Genomic DNA, 17,829 nt, shown 5'->3' with positions numbered 1-17,829 from the left:
TTTTCAGTTACATCTTAATTTCAGATCAAAATCAGGTAAACATATAAATACAAGTAGTATCCGTCAGTTAGGACATTTCATTTCTACACATTGTTTTACAGAATAACTGCTCAAAGTATCAACATGGCTTTGATAGAGGAAAATATGACCATGACAGCGTTTATGCAGACAGTATTAAACAACTTTGCCTCCCATGATAGATTCATTCAAACAGAACGCAACTTTGGTGTTATGAACAACAAATTTACACAGATTGAAACTATATTAGATACATTATAATCCAGAATAGGTCAAACAAACATTAAAATAACAAATTTTACTTCGCAATTAAAGAAAAGAATGGGTGATCTATAGATACTACATCATATTTAGGAAAAATACAATACCTGATTGCGATGATTGTTTAAATTTAATGGAAAAAAACAGTAGATGGAACGACTGACCGTGTTCTTATTCAGTACATATAACTCAGTAAATAAAGAACACATATTATAAATGCAATTACTGGAAACATCAGATGATATAGAACAAGTCATAATTACGAATGCAGAACTTTTTACAATAGTTAAGAACGATATGTAACCATTGGAAACATCAGACAATTTACAAGAAATTACAGTCAAAAATATGGAGACTTTCATATTAATTAGAATGAATTTTCAAGCATTAAACGAGTCTTAAGGTATGGAAGAATCCTCTGACAGTGAAGTGACTGAATATAATGTAGATTTACTAGATAATGAGCCACAATCAATTAATACCAAAAGTCTGGTAGGTTCAAATGCTACTCACAAGTTGTTACCATGCATCCCTCCTGATAACTGTGTCATCTGTTACTAGTGAGAATATTTACCTTCAATTACTATTGAGAATTTTGTAGCTACTAGTAGTATAGAGCTTTTGCCAGCATTTGCTACTAGTAGGAATGTATCATCTTCGGCAATTACATAGGATTTCTATTTATCGATCATTGCAAATACCTTCTGGACCGCGATCTCCACTGGAATATTATTATGTACTTTTGTTACTATGAAGTGAAAACTGAAAGTTGGTTGCTTACTGCCATTACTGCTATATTATGTGAGCTCTACGAGTGAGGTTGTAACTTAATTATATAACTTAAAGGGTACAAAATCTGCTATTTACTAGTTACATCAACTTTAATTATACCAGATACGAATTCAGTTTACTTTCTTTGGACACAAAAAGAGAATTCTCCAGACAAGAAAACATAATCACATGAAGTTCATATTTTGCATTGTGAAGAAAGCAGCAAACTATGTTGGTCCACTGCCTCATGGATGTGGAGAGTGGCATGTGGTCCACTGCCTCACGGCTGTGGATAGAGGCAGGTGGTCCACAGACTCATGGCTATGGAGAGTGGCGTTGACTCCCAATGCTGTGTATGAATATTTATGTTATACAGTTAGTGACAAGAGATATTACAGAGTGTGATATGTACATAAGACATAATTTCAGGTTTGCAACAGTATTTAAGAAAACCTTATCAAATGAACAGTGTACACAACTTCAAAATTTTGATGAAAGGAGTATTGCCTGAAACTTTCAAAGGCATAATGGATACCTAGAGTACATTTGGTAACTCTACAGAATAAGAATGTTGCACATCTGAAGTTTTGGGGAAAAGAGGTAATAATTAACCAACAGAGTAGTATGTAGTTGACAGGACAAATTTTTCTCTTATTTAGCCAAGCTGAGAGATGGCATTAGATATATTGTAATGAAATGTTAACTTGTGTTAAGACTCAGAGTAGTCTTAATATAGGAGACTACTATGGCCAATAAAGCATTTTTACTTTCACATTATCCTAAACATGGCTCTGCACTGATAATGGTGTGTGTCACTTCATGTATTAAAGTATTGGGGATATGGCACTTTTGAGAGGGACTGTTCCCATATTAAAGGCGAGCGCACCTTTTATATGTGCGTAACGAAAATAGAAGTATTCCTTGTGACAGTGTACACCATGTTTAATACTTGAGAACTCTGATAATAGAAGCTATCAGAGTAAGTAAAGATTTTGTTGCCTTTCTAGTATGAAAGAGCATACACCCCTCATAGATTCCTCTGCTAAGAAAGCCATGTTCCTTGGACAACCATGTCCATTCCCAAACAGTATTCAAACTAATTGGAAGGGTAATGCATAAATTAAAGGTATTATGTGTCAAATAATATCAAGGAAAATTGTAAGTATAACTATTAGTTAAGTTCTCTGCATTAGTGACATAAATTTCGCCAGGAAGGTTTTAAAGCATCTGCCATACCTGGTAGGGTTTTGTAATTCCTTTACATGGTGGACCTTACAGTTTAGTTAACTTCAGTGAGGGAAAATAGATTTTTCATTTCTTTTGAAACATTGGTCTACATGGCTAGGTTCGAAAGAATCATTTATTTTATGGGAAGCTTACTTCTCACAGTTTGAGCTGATAACCCAATTGCTTATCCAATCTCAACTTACACGAATTTAGATTTAAGTGATACATTCTAATATCTTATTAATCTCTCTCAGTTTTTAGAACACTTGTAAGGTGGAAGTTGCTAAGTCTCTTACTACTCTCACTCCATAGGCATTTCATAGCAGGGTGTTAGAACCAACTTTGGGCTTATAAGGGTGAAGATGGTGGTATCTGTATGGTATCTGTATTCTCAAAACTGTTTTCAGGGGACAGAGTGAACAGTAGTAACCCACAAGTAACTTCCAGATAACATTCATAATCGGTTGTTCAGTCTTATGAAGCGTTGTTTTATATGCACTCTAAATGCTGGTTTTACAGGATAACCTAAAAGATAACAACGTATCAGTGACTACCTCATAATGTTATTGTGGGTCCACTCCCCCAACTCTATTTTGCTGCTATTGCCCATGGTCCCACCACTGCTCCCCACTTCTCTTTAGTGTCCACAGCATCCTGATACTGGCATTCTTAACCTGGATATTACTTGAGCAACAGCAGCATCAGTAAATTCAAGTGATATTTCTAATTTCCTACATAGCGTAGCAACTAGCAGTACTGACAGTTTTTTACAAATATCCAGCAGACCACTACACGCACAGTATTTTCTATAACATGTACCCTGTTTATAGTTTCATGGGTTAGTGGTGTAATAAATGTGAGCTTTGAAGTCAATGCAGTCGAAAGATAAGCCATTTATGGTGCATATTTTGGTAGTCCCAAACTCACTCATCAATATCTATAATTTATTTCTATTGACCTAGAATCAGGCAATTTGGTAAGAAGAAAGGTTTCACAGGAAAAGTAAACGGAAAAATCCGAAACTGTTAATTTGTAATTATAACTCATTTTCTTCTTTGTTCATTCATCATCTGCCAGTCTATCTCTTTGTCCGTCTGTTAAGACCCCTTTTGCTCAGGAATGGGTAGATGTTTGAAGCTGACATTTATGACACATTCTAAGGTCTGTGATCCCCTGCTGCTGTAAAAAAGTTAAGCTTCTAAGTCAATACATTCAAAACATATGCCATTTATGTCACATATTTTGATACTCGCCAAATCACTCACCTGTAGGGTACTTGCTGTTGTTCTAGAATCATGAAATTTGGCAGGAAGCCAGTCTTCCCAGTATCAGTAAGGGAAAAATCTGAAAATTGTTGATCTGTAACTATATCACAATTTTTTTCTTTTGTCATTTGTTATCCGACTTCAGTCATGAAATTAAAAACTCTTGAAGGTATTATGTAACAGAAAGTGGAGGGGGAGAAAAAAGGAAAGGGAATGAATTGATGATATCAGTTCCATCGGGAAATCAGCGGCAATGAGTGAAAATGTATTTTTGACTGGGACTCCAACCCTGGATCTACTGCATACTGGAGAGCTAAATTACCCACTGCACCATCCAGACAGAGGGTTTATCGCAAATGCGCAGACTATCTCAGCATGCTCCCATGCTGATCCACATTCCCAACTAATACCACTTATCCACAGCCCCTGCCCATATGCTCCATGCTCGTTTATTTTAGATTGCCACTGGAGGTTGAACGAAATGTGCATCCACACTGAACTCTTGGATTCATTGCCCATTGAAGTGAATCAATTACTGTATGTTAAGGCATGGTGTCTGATTTTTCAAGCATGAAAAAGATAAAAAGATGTATTAAAAATATTTGTATTCGATCCCTTTAAAGTGCAGTTTAATAGGAAATGTTCCTCCAACCACTCTTAATATACAAAGGCTGCTCCTTCTAGGATGACACAGCTTTTCTTCCCATATTCTCACCTTTAACAATCCCTCTATTAATTTTCAGTTATCGATATGTGTAGATGTATAACACAAAGGTAATTTCGATTTTCTTTCTTTCCTAACCTACCCCGACTGATTTATTGAGAAAACAAAAGACAGAACTTCTGCTGCTGAATGTCTCTCAGTAAAAATCTTCATATTAGCCCAAATTTTCTCATTTCAGTCATTTCGCAAGATGTGTGTAGGAGGGAGTGTTACATTTGCTCACAACACTTAGAAGAAATGGTATAGCTATCACCTCCAACACTCCCTTTTGTAAGGCAATTACTTACTTCACATGTTCTCATCATTCACACGTCTTTCAGTCTTCAATATATGATATTTGCGTTTACCAGATTGTGATGAGTAAGGCTGGCTCTAGGTGTCCCCGGCCAAGTAACAGAGCCCTGATGCCAGTAAGTGGGTACGTTGAATGCACTTGGCATGTTTTCAGTGTATAATCTTTTTTACTAATTAATTAAAGTAATTCCATTATATTATATCATATTTTATTATATTATACCCTGTATAAAGAATTTCGGTATGAACAATTTTTGTGACATAAGAAAGCCGGCCCAGTTGGACATGTGGTCTACCGCACGGGTTTCTGGGCGGGAAGGAACGCCTGGTCCCCGCACGAATCCGCCCGGTGGATTTGTGTTGAGAACCAGTGAGCTGGACAATCTGAAGATATTTCCTTGAGGCTCATTCATTACCATAGTTAAACTGTTTTCCTGTAACTATTACATTGCACTTTTAAAATAAAAAAATAATGATTTTTAGTTCTCAATTAATATAATAATCATTTTTTCTCCATTTTTGATAACTTTCTTCACTAACAATCTTTTTGTATTTTGTTTTGCATATAACATTTATGATTTTAATTTCTAATTCAAGATTTAAGTTTCGACATTTTTCAAAGCCACATGTATGTTCTGTAGATCTCAATCAAATCCTGTTATATTCTTCACATTTATATGTGTATCACAAACTCATTGTTGAGTGTGTAAGTATTCTTTATTATAACAGTACCTATTACTTTTTCCACAATATATCTAATTTTCGACAGTAATGTGTTCTTTACCATTTCTTAATATACGTATTTTACTTTCTCTCTTGCCTTTATGTTCGAACTTGTTGTTATATGCTTTATTACATTTAGCACAAAAACATGATGATCCTAAGAATGCTGGTATGCTGTTAATTGAATCAAAATAGTTGCAATTTTTGTACAGATATATTTATAGCTTTCTCAGCACCAAGATAGTTAATTGAATTGAAATGTTCAGCACCCTGTAGAAACATTTTTGAATTTGCAACTATTATATTCAACTTATCTCATTTTCTAAAACTGATTCTCGTTTTGATTACTTCTGCCATACAATTATGTCTTTTTGTCATATAATCACTATAATTACTAACAGTATCAAGTTTGCTAACATTAGTATCGTTAAAGACAACTTATGGTCAACAGACCAAGCTTTAAATTTTTTCATTAAATTTATATTTCACTTCTTTAATCTCAGGTAAAACTTTTTCGACAGTTTTTTTTTTGCTTTTCTTTCTTCAGATAGTTTACTACTGAATGGATAAATTTAATATAGCCTCACTATTTTTTCTTGTCTTGGTGGTGGGTGTTTTTTTAAAAACATTGTCTTCAAATCTGTAAATAATTTATATCAGGTACATGTCTTTGTCTTTTTAATAAATGTCAATGAAATGGAAAATCTTGTTAATTAATTGCGATTTCTTTTGTTTACTACAGCCTCTAATACCAAGACTTTTAGCATTAGTTTTGAGTTTAGCTACTCTAAATATTATTGAGATTTCTTGGGTGGAATAGGTAAATTATTTGATACGTTTCATTGAATTAGTTCATCTTTTCTTAACCTATTGTAATTGCAATAATCACTGAGTTGGCCAATCGTGAATTGCTCCATTTTAGACTCTTATTTCATATAATATTTTAACTAGGAATTTTAAAAAAGGCTCAGCCTGGTTGCTCATTTTTGATATATTCTCGAGTACATTCATTACATCTACTTATATGTTTGTGTTTGCACAATGGGTTTGAGTAAAATCTTTCCATTTATTTCATCTTGTGATAATCAACACATTCTTTTGTGTGTTATTGGTCTCGGTCTGTTGGTCATCATTTTTCACTGAGAACTATATCTTCAAATGTTCATCACTTGGAATTCGTTATAAGTGATTTTTATAATAACAAGCAGAAACATTTTTCCACACACAGAAGGAATTCATTTACTATGATATTCATTCATACATTGTCTGCATGTTGTCCTTTAACAATCTTTCACATATTTCAGTGAAGCAAAATTATCAATTGTCTTCTCAGCTTTGCAATATTTACCCAGTGTAGATTGGATGCAGTTTTTTACAGAAAATATTTTATTAGCAAACATTAAAATTTTGTAATTTTGGGCATGTACCCAGTATTCATTATCTGAGTTACGAAAATTGCTAATAAAAATTAATGTAACTAAAAGGGGACAATCATTAACAAAAAGCTTACATATAATAATAAGTAAGTTAATGATTATTGATGTAAAGAATATTATTTTATGGAAATCAAGTTAATGTTGTTTTAAGATATGAACATTCCAGGAATGCAATTAAGGACCATGTTAAAGAAAAATGTTGTAAAAAATACGAAAATTTCTGTTCACTAATAGAGTGCTACCCAAATAAAAAACAAAAACCAAACAAATTTATCAATGAGCCTGATCTATATTCTTCAGTTGTGAGATCCAAAACGACTTTAGCAGGTAATTTCCAATATTGGGTTCATGAAGAAGTTTTACCTGCAATTCATAAACATAGAAAATATAAAATTAAAGAGATGTATAAAGGTAAATAACTCACTTGGAAAATATAAACACAATTAAGGGTGACCATATAGAAAATTTGAGTGAAATAGCTGATAATGCTTTAGGAATAGTACAAGAAAGAAACAGGGAAATACATACTTTATTACCTCATGTTGTTCCTTAAACATCCGATCAGAATTTAGGACCAAATTATATTCCTTTAAAATTGTTGATTTAACCTTCCAATACAATTATTATGTCGCTAGACACAACGAAAAAAATTGCAAAGGCTGTTGTATACAATAGACGCTAAGACATCCAAATTGTGAAGAAATGTTAAGCCTTAATTTTACTACTAATTCAGTAAATTTATACCAAATAATGAAAGAAACTTTAAGAATTGTTTACTGCTTCACATATACTTTGTCTCCTTTCTTTCTTAAAACTTTCCAGATATACATATGGATATTTTGTCTTCTGTAGTTCATACTCATAAGAATTTCCTTTTATTTTCCCTCCATCCAATGCCTTTAATTTATATTTGATTGAAGTAGAATGAACAGCACCTTCAATTTCAAAAGTTTCTGTTGACCAGTGACCTGAATAAACTTTTCCAAAAATTTCCTTAAGTTTGCTGATTCTAAATTTATCGCCAACTTTATATTTAGGCTTATCATTAGACACAAAGACGGTTGGGATACAATTTTTTTCATTAACTTATATTGATTTCATTTCTATTATTGAATGTTTTGTATTATTGTATTCATCAACCAGTTTTTCAACTAGTTGAGCATTAGCTGAAGCAGACTTTGAGGTGCTTCTAATCCATTTACAATTACCTTGAAGAGGTAATTTTTCCCACATCTTTTCTTTGAGCCTTCTATTAAATCTTTCTTCAACAGATGATTTCAGTTCAGTTGAAGTTGAAGAATGGTTAATATTAAATTTTTTTCATAAGTTCTCTAAAATTTTCATTATCACTTCCTTCCATTATAAGTTTACAAAGTTCCTGGATATCTATCACCAAATATTTTTTTAAACCCATCAATTACATTTTTACTAGCCTTATCTTCATTCCCAGTGGGGTCAGGGATTTTCTCTGCCTCGTGATGACTGGATGTTGTGTGATGTCCTTAGGTTAGTTAGGTTTAAGTAGTTCTAAGTTCTAGGGGACTGATGACCATAGATCTTAAGTCCCATAGTGCTCAGAGCCATTTTTTTGAACCTTATCTTCAACTCAAATAGACTGAGCTTATTTTGAAAAACTACAATTACAATTAATAAATATCTATATCCTCTATTTACTTTTGAAATTCCTTTCAATTTACCAAAATACATTTCCACTAGATTAGCTTGCCATAAATCAGCTGCACCTAGGGCGATTACATTTTTCCTTTTAAATTTTTTATAACAGTTTATGTAAGTTATTGATAATTTCTTTACAAATATTCAAACGGCGACTGCGTAATCAGTATTCAGACAGTGTCCCATCACCTACAATATTTTTAACGAATTTACTTTTTTTTAATTTTACATATTGCACAAATAACTTCAGTTCTTTGCCTTCGATTTTTTGTTGTTGCTCTATTTGGATGTTATGTTCCAGTAATTTTTGACACTTCAAGCACCAGATATGGTAATCCATTTATATAAATTAAAATATTAATAAGTGTATTGTATGTCACCAAATAAAATTATTTTTACATTAAAGGTAGAGCTTTAATTCCGTCTTATTTCAATCTTAGAATTAGAAAACTTGATTTATGTACTATTATTGACCTATTACTATCATTTATTTTATATTGCTTAACACCACTTACTGCAATATAAAAATCATTAAATACTAACTCTCTGTCTACCTCTATTCCGAAAATACAGTTTTTTTCAGTGTGAAAACATTCTGAAATCCAGATTTTTGTACTAGATTTTCTAAATTAAATGTTCATTCAAGTACTTGTGTATCATATACAACTCTTTTCAGTACACTACATCCATTTAAATCATAATTAAGAGTTGTCCTGAGTTATGTATTCTTTTGTAATATTGTTCTGTAGCACAAACGTAAATTGTATTTCTGTTATTGAATTATGTTACAATATTTTTGCATTCAGATTGTGTAACAAGATTTTTTAGTTCATCTTTGTTGATATAGTTGCTGAACTGTGTTACAATACTTCCTTATTTGGGTTTTGTAATGAGGTCAGCTAATTCATTTTCTGAATACTGTTTGGTAACTGCATCATAACCATTGTCTGGATCTTTTATATCTATCAGTTTTCTACCTTTAACCTCAATATTCTGCATTTGCTTTAAAAATGTCACTCAAGTCATTTTGAAATTGCTTAATTACACTATATTTTTCGATCTACTAATGATTTTAATTCTACACACAAATTATAAACATTTTAAAAGTTTTTATTAAGACTTTTTGTTTTTGAATGTAATTCATTTCTAATATCTGACTGAAAATTTTGGTTTTGATTACAACTCATTTTTGTTTTTATCTAAATTTATTTGCTCATTGATATCACACATTATACCATGCCTTAGTTCCAAAAATATACATTTATTAGATTCAAAAGCTCATTAATTTTTGAATAATCTTACAACAGTTCTGAAACAAATATAAACTAATGGCCACAAATATCAAATAAAATTTTTACTTGTGGTCTATTATAGTAAAACTCGCTTGAGCCAAGATATTTAACCACTTCTATAAGAATATTTCCTCCAAATGAATCAGATGCTATTTTTTATCTTTAATCTTATAATAACAGATACAGTGTGAGTCATTATGGTCAGATGATCTAAATTAACTATTCAGACTCTTATTCTCTAGAATGATTAGTGACAGCTGAAGCAGTCATAGGACTGTGTCTAGGTAATTCATCAATCATAAAAACACCAAGAAAGTACTTGATTTTATATTGTTTAGCTAGTTTTTCTATAACAAAATTAGTTCATGGATTAGGATACATACGGATTGCTTTTTGTAATTTTTTGTTTAATTCTAGCAGCTGCTTTCTTCTACTTTGCTAAACTGTGTCTTGTTTATTCTTCTTATTCTTTATCTTTTTGTTTTTTATGTATTACTGTGTTTGCTACTATGCCGACTACTGTATTACCAACATCTAAATACGATAATGCTGCCAAAAGTAATGGACTAAATCCTTTTTCATGTTTTGTTAGTCCTGAACCCTCTTTCTTTTCTGTCAGTTATTCAATAATCTTTTTCACAACATGAATACATGGTATTATAAATAAATTTCCATCTGTCTTCTTATCCCTCTTCCTTTTCTGTGTATTACTTAAAAGACTCAGTAATTTTTCTTTACTGAGTTTACTTTTAACTGATTGTGGTTCAGTCTTGCCACTAGGTGGCAAAGTATATTCAGTGCTTGAGTTTCATTTATACAGATAAAAAATTTCATGAGGATCACTATTCTTATAGTCCTTTACCATTATCATCAACAATTAAATGCATACCTAATTTTCTCTTTCCATATATTATTCCACAAAGTGCAGTTGTCGCTAATTTTTCTCGAACTGAAGCATCAGAAGCATGCATTCTTTCTTTTGCAGCTAGTTGAAGTTCCTATCTGCTTCATGTCTTTTTTCTAAATCCGTATTATCTCCATATGCAACAAGATTTTTTTGCAAGATTCAACTAGTGGATTTATTCCTTGCTCGCCTCCAGCTAATATTTCTTCTAATTCTGTTCCTGGGCCTCCATAATTATAACCAGGGAGGTACACTTTGAATAAGTAATTTATTAATTATAGTGTTAATTGGTTCTTTTCCATACTTTTCATTTTTCCATAACATATGAGGCCAGTTATTCAAAAATCTAATCAAATATGGAATTCCTGTTCTATTGTTGATGACAAAATCATTAAATTTATTTGTTAACATTTGTGTTACTTTTCATTATGATAATTTTTATTTGCAGGCAGTTCTTCTGCATGAACAACTGCTACTCTGTCAACGAAATATCTAACATCATTCATCCAAATATATGCAATTCTTTTTTCTATATATTCTTTATTAAGCCTCCATCTAATTTTTTATCTTCTTCTGAAGAATCTGTATTTTGTAGTAATTGTCTAAATTTTGGCAAGTGGTTATCAACAATTTCTTTTATCAATTCATTATATTTAATACTTTCACATAATTTTATTTTATTTGGATTCTTTGCAGAATATAATGCTCCTGAATGGTATAAAATATGATAAATCAATGCCATCAATTTTTTTTCACATATCACATAGAGTAGTGTGTTTATTAACCCATTAGTCCATTCTATCTTGGGATGTCCTATCACTAACTGTTAATTTGGTAAATTCAATTTTACTGGTAATTAACCAATATATTTAAGGGTACCCATAGGTCTTAATCCAAAAACTGTGTCTTCATTGTGGTTCACATACCTTAACATTTTTTCACTTACATTTATTTTTCTAACATCAAACTCATTTATTTTTTTAACACCAACTTGAGCTCGTGCTATCTTTTTTCTCGTATCTTTAACCTCTTCATCATATTTTGTCAATAAATCTTGTATTTCCGATTGACTTATAGGCTAGTCACATTGAGGAGTGTCATACTGTTTAATTTGTAATATATCTCCAATTTCTTCTTGATGATGATCAGCATTAGGAGCAATTTGTTTTTCAGCTTCTCTATTTTCTTCAGTAGCTTTCATGACTTTATCGCCTAATCCCTTAATTCCATCTTTAACTTTTTTGTTGCATCAGTAACAGATTGACCTTTTTTCTCATATTTTTCATTTTCCTACTTGGTTGTTTTTTCCAAAACTTGAATCCTCCTTTCAACTCTTCATTTCTTTTTCTATTGTGTTTAGTATTTTGTATAACCTCTGGGTCACAATTCGTAAAAATTTACTAAGGATAAAAAAACTACTAAAATTTATTTTTATGTATATGTTTATAAAAATTAATAACAGAATGCATTCTGATATTTACACTTATCAGAATATAGTAACCACAAGTATCTGGTACACAAGTGTCTACAGGGTGTTACAAAAAGGTACGGCCAAACATTCAGGAAACATTACGCACACACAAAGAAAGGAAATATGTTATGTGGACATGTGTCCGGAAATGCTTACTTTCCATGTTACAGCTCATTTTATTACTTCTCTTCAAATCACATTAATCGTGTAATGGAAACACACAGCAACAGAACGTACCAGCTTGACTTCAAACACTTTGTTACAGGAAATGTTCAAAATGTCCTCTGTTAGCGAGGATACATGCATCCACCCTCCGTCACATGGATTCCGTGATACGCTGATGCAGTCCTGGAGAACGGTGTATTGTATCACTGCCGTCCACAATACGAGCACGAGGAGTCTCCACATTTGGTACCAGGGTTGCGTAAACAAGAACTTTCAAATGCCCGCATAAATGAAAGTCAAGAGGGTTGAGGTCAGGAGAGCGTGGAGGCCATGGAATTGGTCCGCCTCTACCAATCCATCGGTCACCGAATCTGTTGTTGAGAAGCGTACGAACACTTCGACTGAAATGTGCAGGAGCTCCACTGTGCATGAACCACATTTTGTGTCGTACTTGTAAAGGCACATGTTCTAGCAGCACAGGTAGAGTATCCCGTATCAAATCATGATAACGTGCTCTACTGAGCGTAGGTGGAAGAACATGGGGCCCAATCAAGACATCACCAACAATGCCTGCCCAAACGTTCACAGAAAATCTGTGTTGATGACGTGATTGCACAATTGCGTGCGGATTCTCGTCAGCCCACACATGTTGATTGCGAAAATTTACAATTTGATCATGTTGGAATGAAGCCTCATCCGTAAAGAGAACATATGCATTGAAATGAGGATTGACACATTGTTGGATGAACCATTCGCAGAAGTGTACCCGTGGAGGCCAATCAGCTGCTGATTGTGCCTGTACACGCTGTACATGGTACGGAAACAACTGGTTGTCCCGTAGCACTCTCCTTACAGTGACGTGGTCAACGTTACCTTGTACAGCAGCAACTTCTCTGACGCTGACATTAGAGTTATCGTCAACTGCACGAATAATTGCCTTGTCCATTGCAGGTGTCCTCGTCGTTCTAGGTCTTCCCCAGTCGTGAGTCATAGGCTGGAATGTTCCGTGCTCCCTAAGACGCCGATCAATTGCTTCGAACGTCTTCCTGTCGGGACACCTTCGTTCTGGAAATCTGTCTCGATACAAACGTACCGCGCCACGGATATTGCCCCGTTCTAATCCATACATCAGATGGGCATCTGCCAACGCCGCATTTGTAAACATTGCACTGACTGCAAAACCACGTTCGTGATGAACACTAACCTGTTGATGCTACGTACTGATGTGCTTGATGCTAGTACTGTAGAGCAATGAGTCGCATGTCAACACAAGCACCGAAGTCAACTTTACCTTCCTTCAATTGGGCCAACTGGCGGTGAATCGAGGAAGTACAGTACATACTGACGAAACTAAAATGAGCTCTAACATGGAAATTAAGCGTTTCCGGACACATGTCCACATAACATCTTTTCTTTATTTCTGTGTGAGGAATGTTTCCTGAAAGTTTGGCCGTATCTTTTTGTAACACCCTGTATATTGTCACAAAAGAAGCTGAGTAGCACTGTGGTGTAGTGGTTGTAATGCTAGACTGTTGCATGGAAAGGTCGTGAGTACAAAACTCACTTCGACTGTGCGATTTTAATTTCTATATTCGTTTCGAGTACATTCTAGAAGTATCCACAAATATCAAGAATCATTGTACCGGAATATTCTGTAGCTGTATATATGCTGTATAAGTTCTGGCCAGAGGCAGTTCACTCCACACTCTTGTATGTGCAAGTGCTGAATAAACCTTCGTTAAGTGAAGTGAGTGTTCGTCATTCATCTAATTACTCCTTCTTCTACATGACATTATTCTGGTGGAGACGCTGGGTATCGGAACTTGTGTTAGCGCGCATTATCGACGATACAGTTGTTCCCATCAGGCCACGAGAGAGCCGCCGTTTACTCGGCTAGAAACCCGAGTTCGAGCCATATTCAACAGATCGTGATCTATCGGAGACGGAAGAACAAGAGGACGTTACGATGACAGCAACCAAATGAGACATCTGTCCGGGTTCTCTGGTGACGATGGCCAAGATCCAAACAAGTGGCTGAAGGTATATTAGCATACAACCAAATTTAACAAATGGATTGACACAGTGGCTTTGGCTAACGTATTTTTCTACTTGGAGGACACTGCCAAGCAATAGTATGAGAACAACGAGGAGAAGTTCACAAGCTAGGAAGTATTCCAGGCGGAACTGAGCAAGTATTTCGGCGACACACAACGACAGGTTGCAAGGCTGAAGATAAATTAAAGTGCAGGGCATAGCGTCCAGGAGAAACTACAGCATCCTACATTCAATACATGTTGGAGCCGTGTAAATTAGTGGATCCTAGTATGTAGGAGGAAGATATGGTTGCACATCTCATGAAGGGTGTTGTTGAGGACACGTAACAAGCCCTACTCCTGAAGGAGGTTTCGACAGCAAACGACTTCATAAAATGGTGCCAGTATATCGAGACAATGCATCAAAAAAGAATTACACGCAAGAAGTTTGAACATCTTCCAAACGTCGTATCCATGTCTATGATAGAGGAAGAAACTGATTTCACAAATGTTCTTCTTCAGATTGCGAGAGAGGACGTTCAGAAGACACTTGGATTGCACAGCGAGCAAAAAACCGAAACGCTTCAAGATGTCATAAGGAAGGAAGTAAAACAGACATTGAACCCAACCTCTCGTCTTCATTTCCCTTTAAAAAGGCGAAAGGGGCGAGACCCAGGTGGAGTTACGTTCCCACAATGCCGCATGAGGAATCTGTTTGGGCGCCAAGGAAGACTGACGTCTGGAGGACCCAGGATAACCAACCAGTATGTTTCCACTGTGGTCGACCGGGATAGGTGATGCGCTATTGTCGAGAAAGATGGCGGATATTTGATGACGTCCGCGCCAGAAGACAGCAGACCGATCTTAGCCGACGCCAACTCCAGGACGACGGAGATGAACAAGAAGATGTGGGTACAGGACGACTTAGGTCACCATCGCCGCAAGCTAGCCGCTGGAGAGGACGCTCCCCAACACGCCCATCAAGATGTCCGCCGTTTAGAAGCTCCAGCCGATCACCTAGGCGCCGCAACCAGGAAAACTAAAGGGCGCGACCTTCTTTGAAGGTGAGTCCGCCGAAAAGAAAATTCCTCCACTGTCGATCACTACAAAAATGACAGGAAACTACGTCGATATCCTCATGGATGGCCAACCAGCCCAAGCTCTTGTAGAAACTGAAGCATCATATTCAGTCATTTCGGACAAATAACGTCGCCAGTCGCAGAAAACCGTATTCGTTGACAGCAAACCTCTCTTCTGAAGATGGCTAGTGGGAAATATGTAAAACCTACAGGAAGGTGTACCATTCTTGTGGGTATAAGTGGCCATACACAGCCCTTAGAATTCATCATCTTACAAGAGTGTAGTCATGATGTCATTCTCGGATGGGGCTTTTTGAAAGCTTCTGAGACGGTTATAGATTGTGGTCGCTCGAAGATTATGCTAGACGAGATAAGATACTGTGGACGGGAAGATGCGTATCCGAGTGTGTGGGGACTATGTGTGCTGGATGAAGTGATCATTCCTGCAGTCAGCGCTAGAAAGTTAACTGTCACCTGTCATACCATGCATCAACCCATGGATCTTGTAGTGGAATCTAAGAGAAGCATAACACTGAAGAATAACTTGGTCATCCCAACCTCTGTCGTTTCGTTTAAGAACGGATTCGGTGAATTGTAGATAGTTAACTGTCGCCGAGAACCGCAGATCCTTCCAAGATGCATGTGCTTAGCAAACGCTGAGCCGTTAATTGAATAACAGCTGATCGTCATCGAAACCTCCCATGCCGAGTCTGTGGGCAAAGACAAGATCTTCTAGCTCGACTATCACTAAGGAACTACAGAAGAAGCTACTTGCCATTCTTCAAGAGTTCTCTGAATGTTTGAGTCCACAGGTGAAGAGCAAATTAGACAAATCGACGGTGAAGCAGCGGATTAGCAGTGAGACCATCAACCAATAAGCCAGAGAGCATACCGTATGTCAGCAACGGAACGTCGAATAATTCGCGACGAAGTAGAGAAAATGACGAAGAATGACATCATTCAGCCTTCGTAGGGCCCATGGTTGTCACCAGTGGTCCTCGTCAGGAAGAAGGATGGCAGTCGGCGCTTTTGTGTTGATTAAAGGATCCTTAATAAGATAACTAAAACGGACGTTTTCCCTCTTCTACAAATTGACAATACAGTAGATTGTCCGAAGGGGGCTAAGTTTTTCTCAACTATGAACATGTATTCGGGATACTGGCAAATCAAAGTAGATGAGGCCGATCGTGAGAAAACTGCATTCATCACCCCTGAGGACCTGTATGAATTTAAGGATATGCTGTATGGTTTGTGTAATGCACCATGAATTTTTGAACGGATGATGGATAATCTTCTAAGGCACCTGAAGTGGACGATGTGGCTTTGTTATTTAGATGACATTATAGTGTTCTCAGAGACATTTGATGAACATATAAAAAGACTGAGGGCCATTCTTAAGTATCTCCAACAAGGCAGACTGAAACTTTATCCAAGAAAGTTTCTCTTTGGAGCAAAATAAATCAGAATACTTGGACACCTTGTGTTAAACGAAAGTATGCGGCCAGTCCCAGAAAAGGTGAGATCTATAACGGAATTTTATATTCCTAAAAGTGTTAGAGATGTGAGAAGCTTCCCCGGATTATGTTCTTATTACCATCGTTTTATCAAAGACTTTTTGTACCAAAGCCAGGCCACTACAAGAGTTGTTAAAAGCTGATGCTAAATTTATTTGGGGTGATGCTCAACAAGAGTCTTTCGATGCGCTGCGAAATGCTCTGACGACTGACGCTGTAGTTGGTCTGTATGATGAGAGAGCACCTAAAGAACTACACATAGATGCCAGCAGGTATGGGATCGGTGCTGTTCTGTTGCGAATTTTGGATGGAAAAGAGAATGTTATAGCCTATGCTTCTACACTCGTGCTCATAAATTAAGGATAATGCTTATACATGGTGCAACAACGCTCTGGTGGGCGGTTTGCGGCTTTAAATCACATTGGGCTATGACAATGCGGTGCATTTGACCTGCGCTCGTCGCACGGTGGCGCTGGCAGCAGTCCACATAAGCATACGTGTATTGGTGCATGTCAGAGCACGGTACAGCGAGTAAGTGTGCAGACGTTTTCAGACGTGCTAATGGTGACTGTGTGTTGACAATGGCTCAAAGAACACATATTGATGACGTTATGAGGGGTAGAATACTAGGGAGACTGGAGGCTGGTCAAACACAGAAGGTCGTAGCACAGGCCCTCCGTGTGCCATGAAGTGTGATCTCAAGATTATGGCAACGATTCCAGCAGACAGGAAACGTGTCCAGGTGCTTCAGTATGGGACGTTCACAGTGTACAACACCACAAGAAGACCGATATCTCACCATCAGTGCCTGCAGATGACCACGGAGTACTGCAGGTAGCCTTGCTTGGGGCCTTACCGCAGCCACTGGAACAGTTATCTCCAGACACACAGTCTACAGACGACTGAACAGACATGGTTTATACGCCTGGAAACCTGCAACGTGCAGTCTACTGACCCCTGGTCACTGGAGGGTCCTTA

At 36.1% G+C, this 17,829-nt stretch overlaps 1 long non-coding RNA gene across 1 annotated transcript in view; it reads right to left on the bottom strand.

The window, feature by feature from the left end:
- LOC126176776 (uncharacterized) overlaps nt 1–17,829 on the bottom strand; it is a 60,863-nt gene that overhangs the window by 731 nt on the left and 42,303 nt on the right. The gene's annotated exons all lie outside the window — the stretch shown is intronic.

This window comes from Schistocerca cancellata, chromosome 3 (assembly GCF_023864275.1).
Source record: "Schistocerca cancellata isolate TAMUIC-IGC-003103 chromosome 3, iqSchCanc2.1, whole genome shotgun sequence".
NCBI classification, from domain to species: Eukaryota; Metazoa; Arthropoda; class Insecta; order Orthoptera; family Acrididae; genus Schistocerca; species Schistocerca cancellata.
Note: the sequence above shows the minus strand (reverse complement) of the source record. Positions and strands in the feature narration are given on the sequence as shown.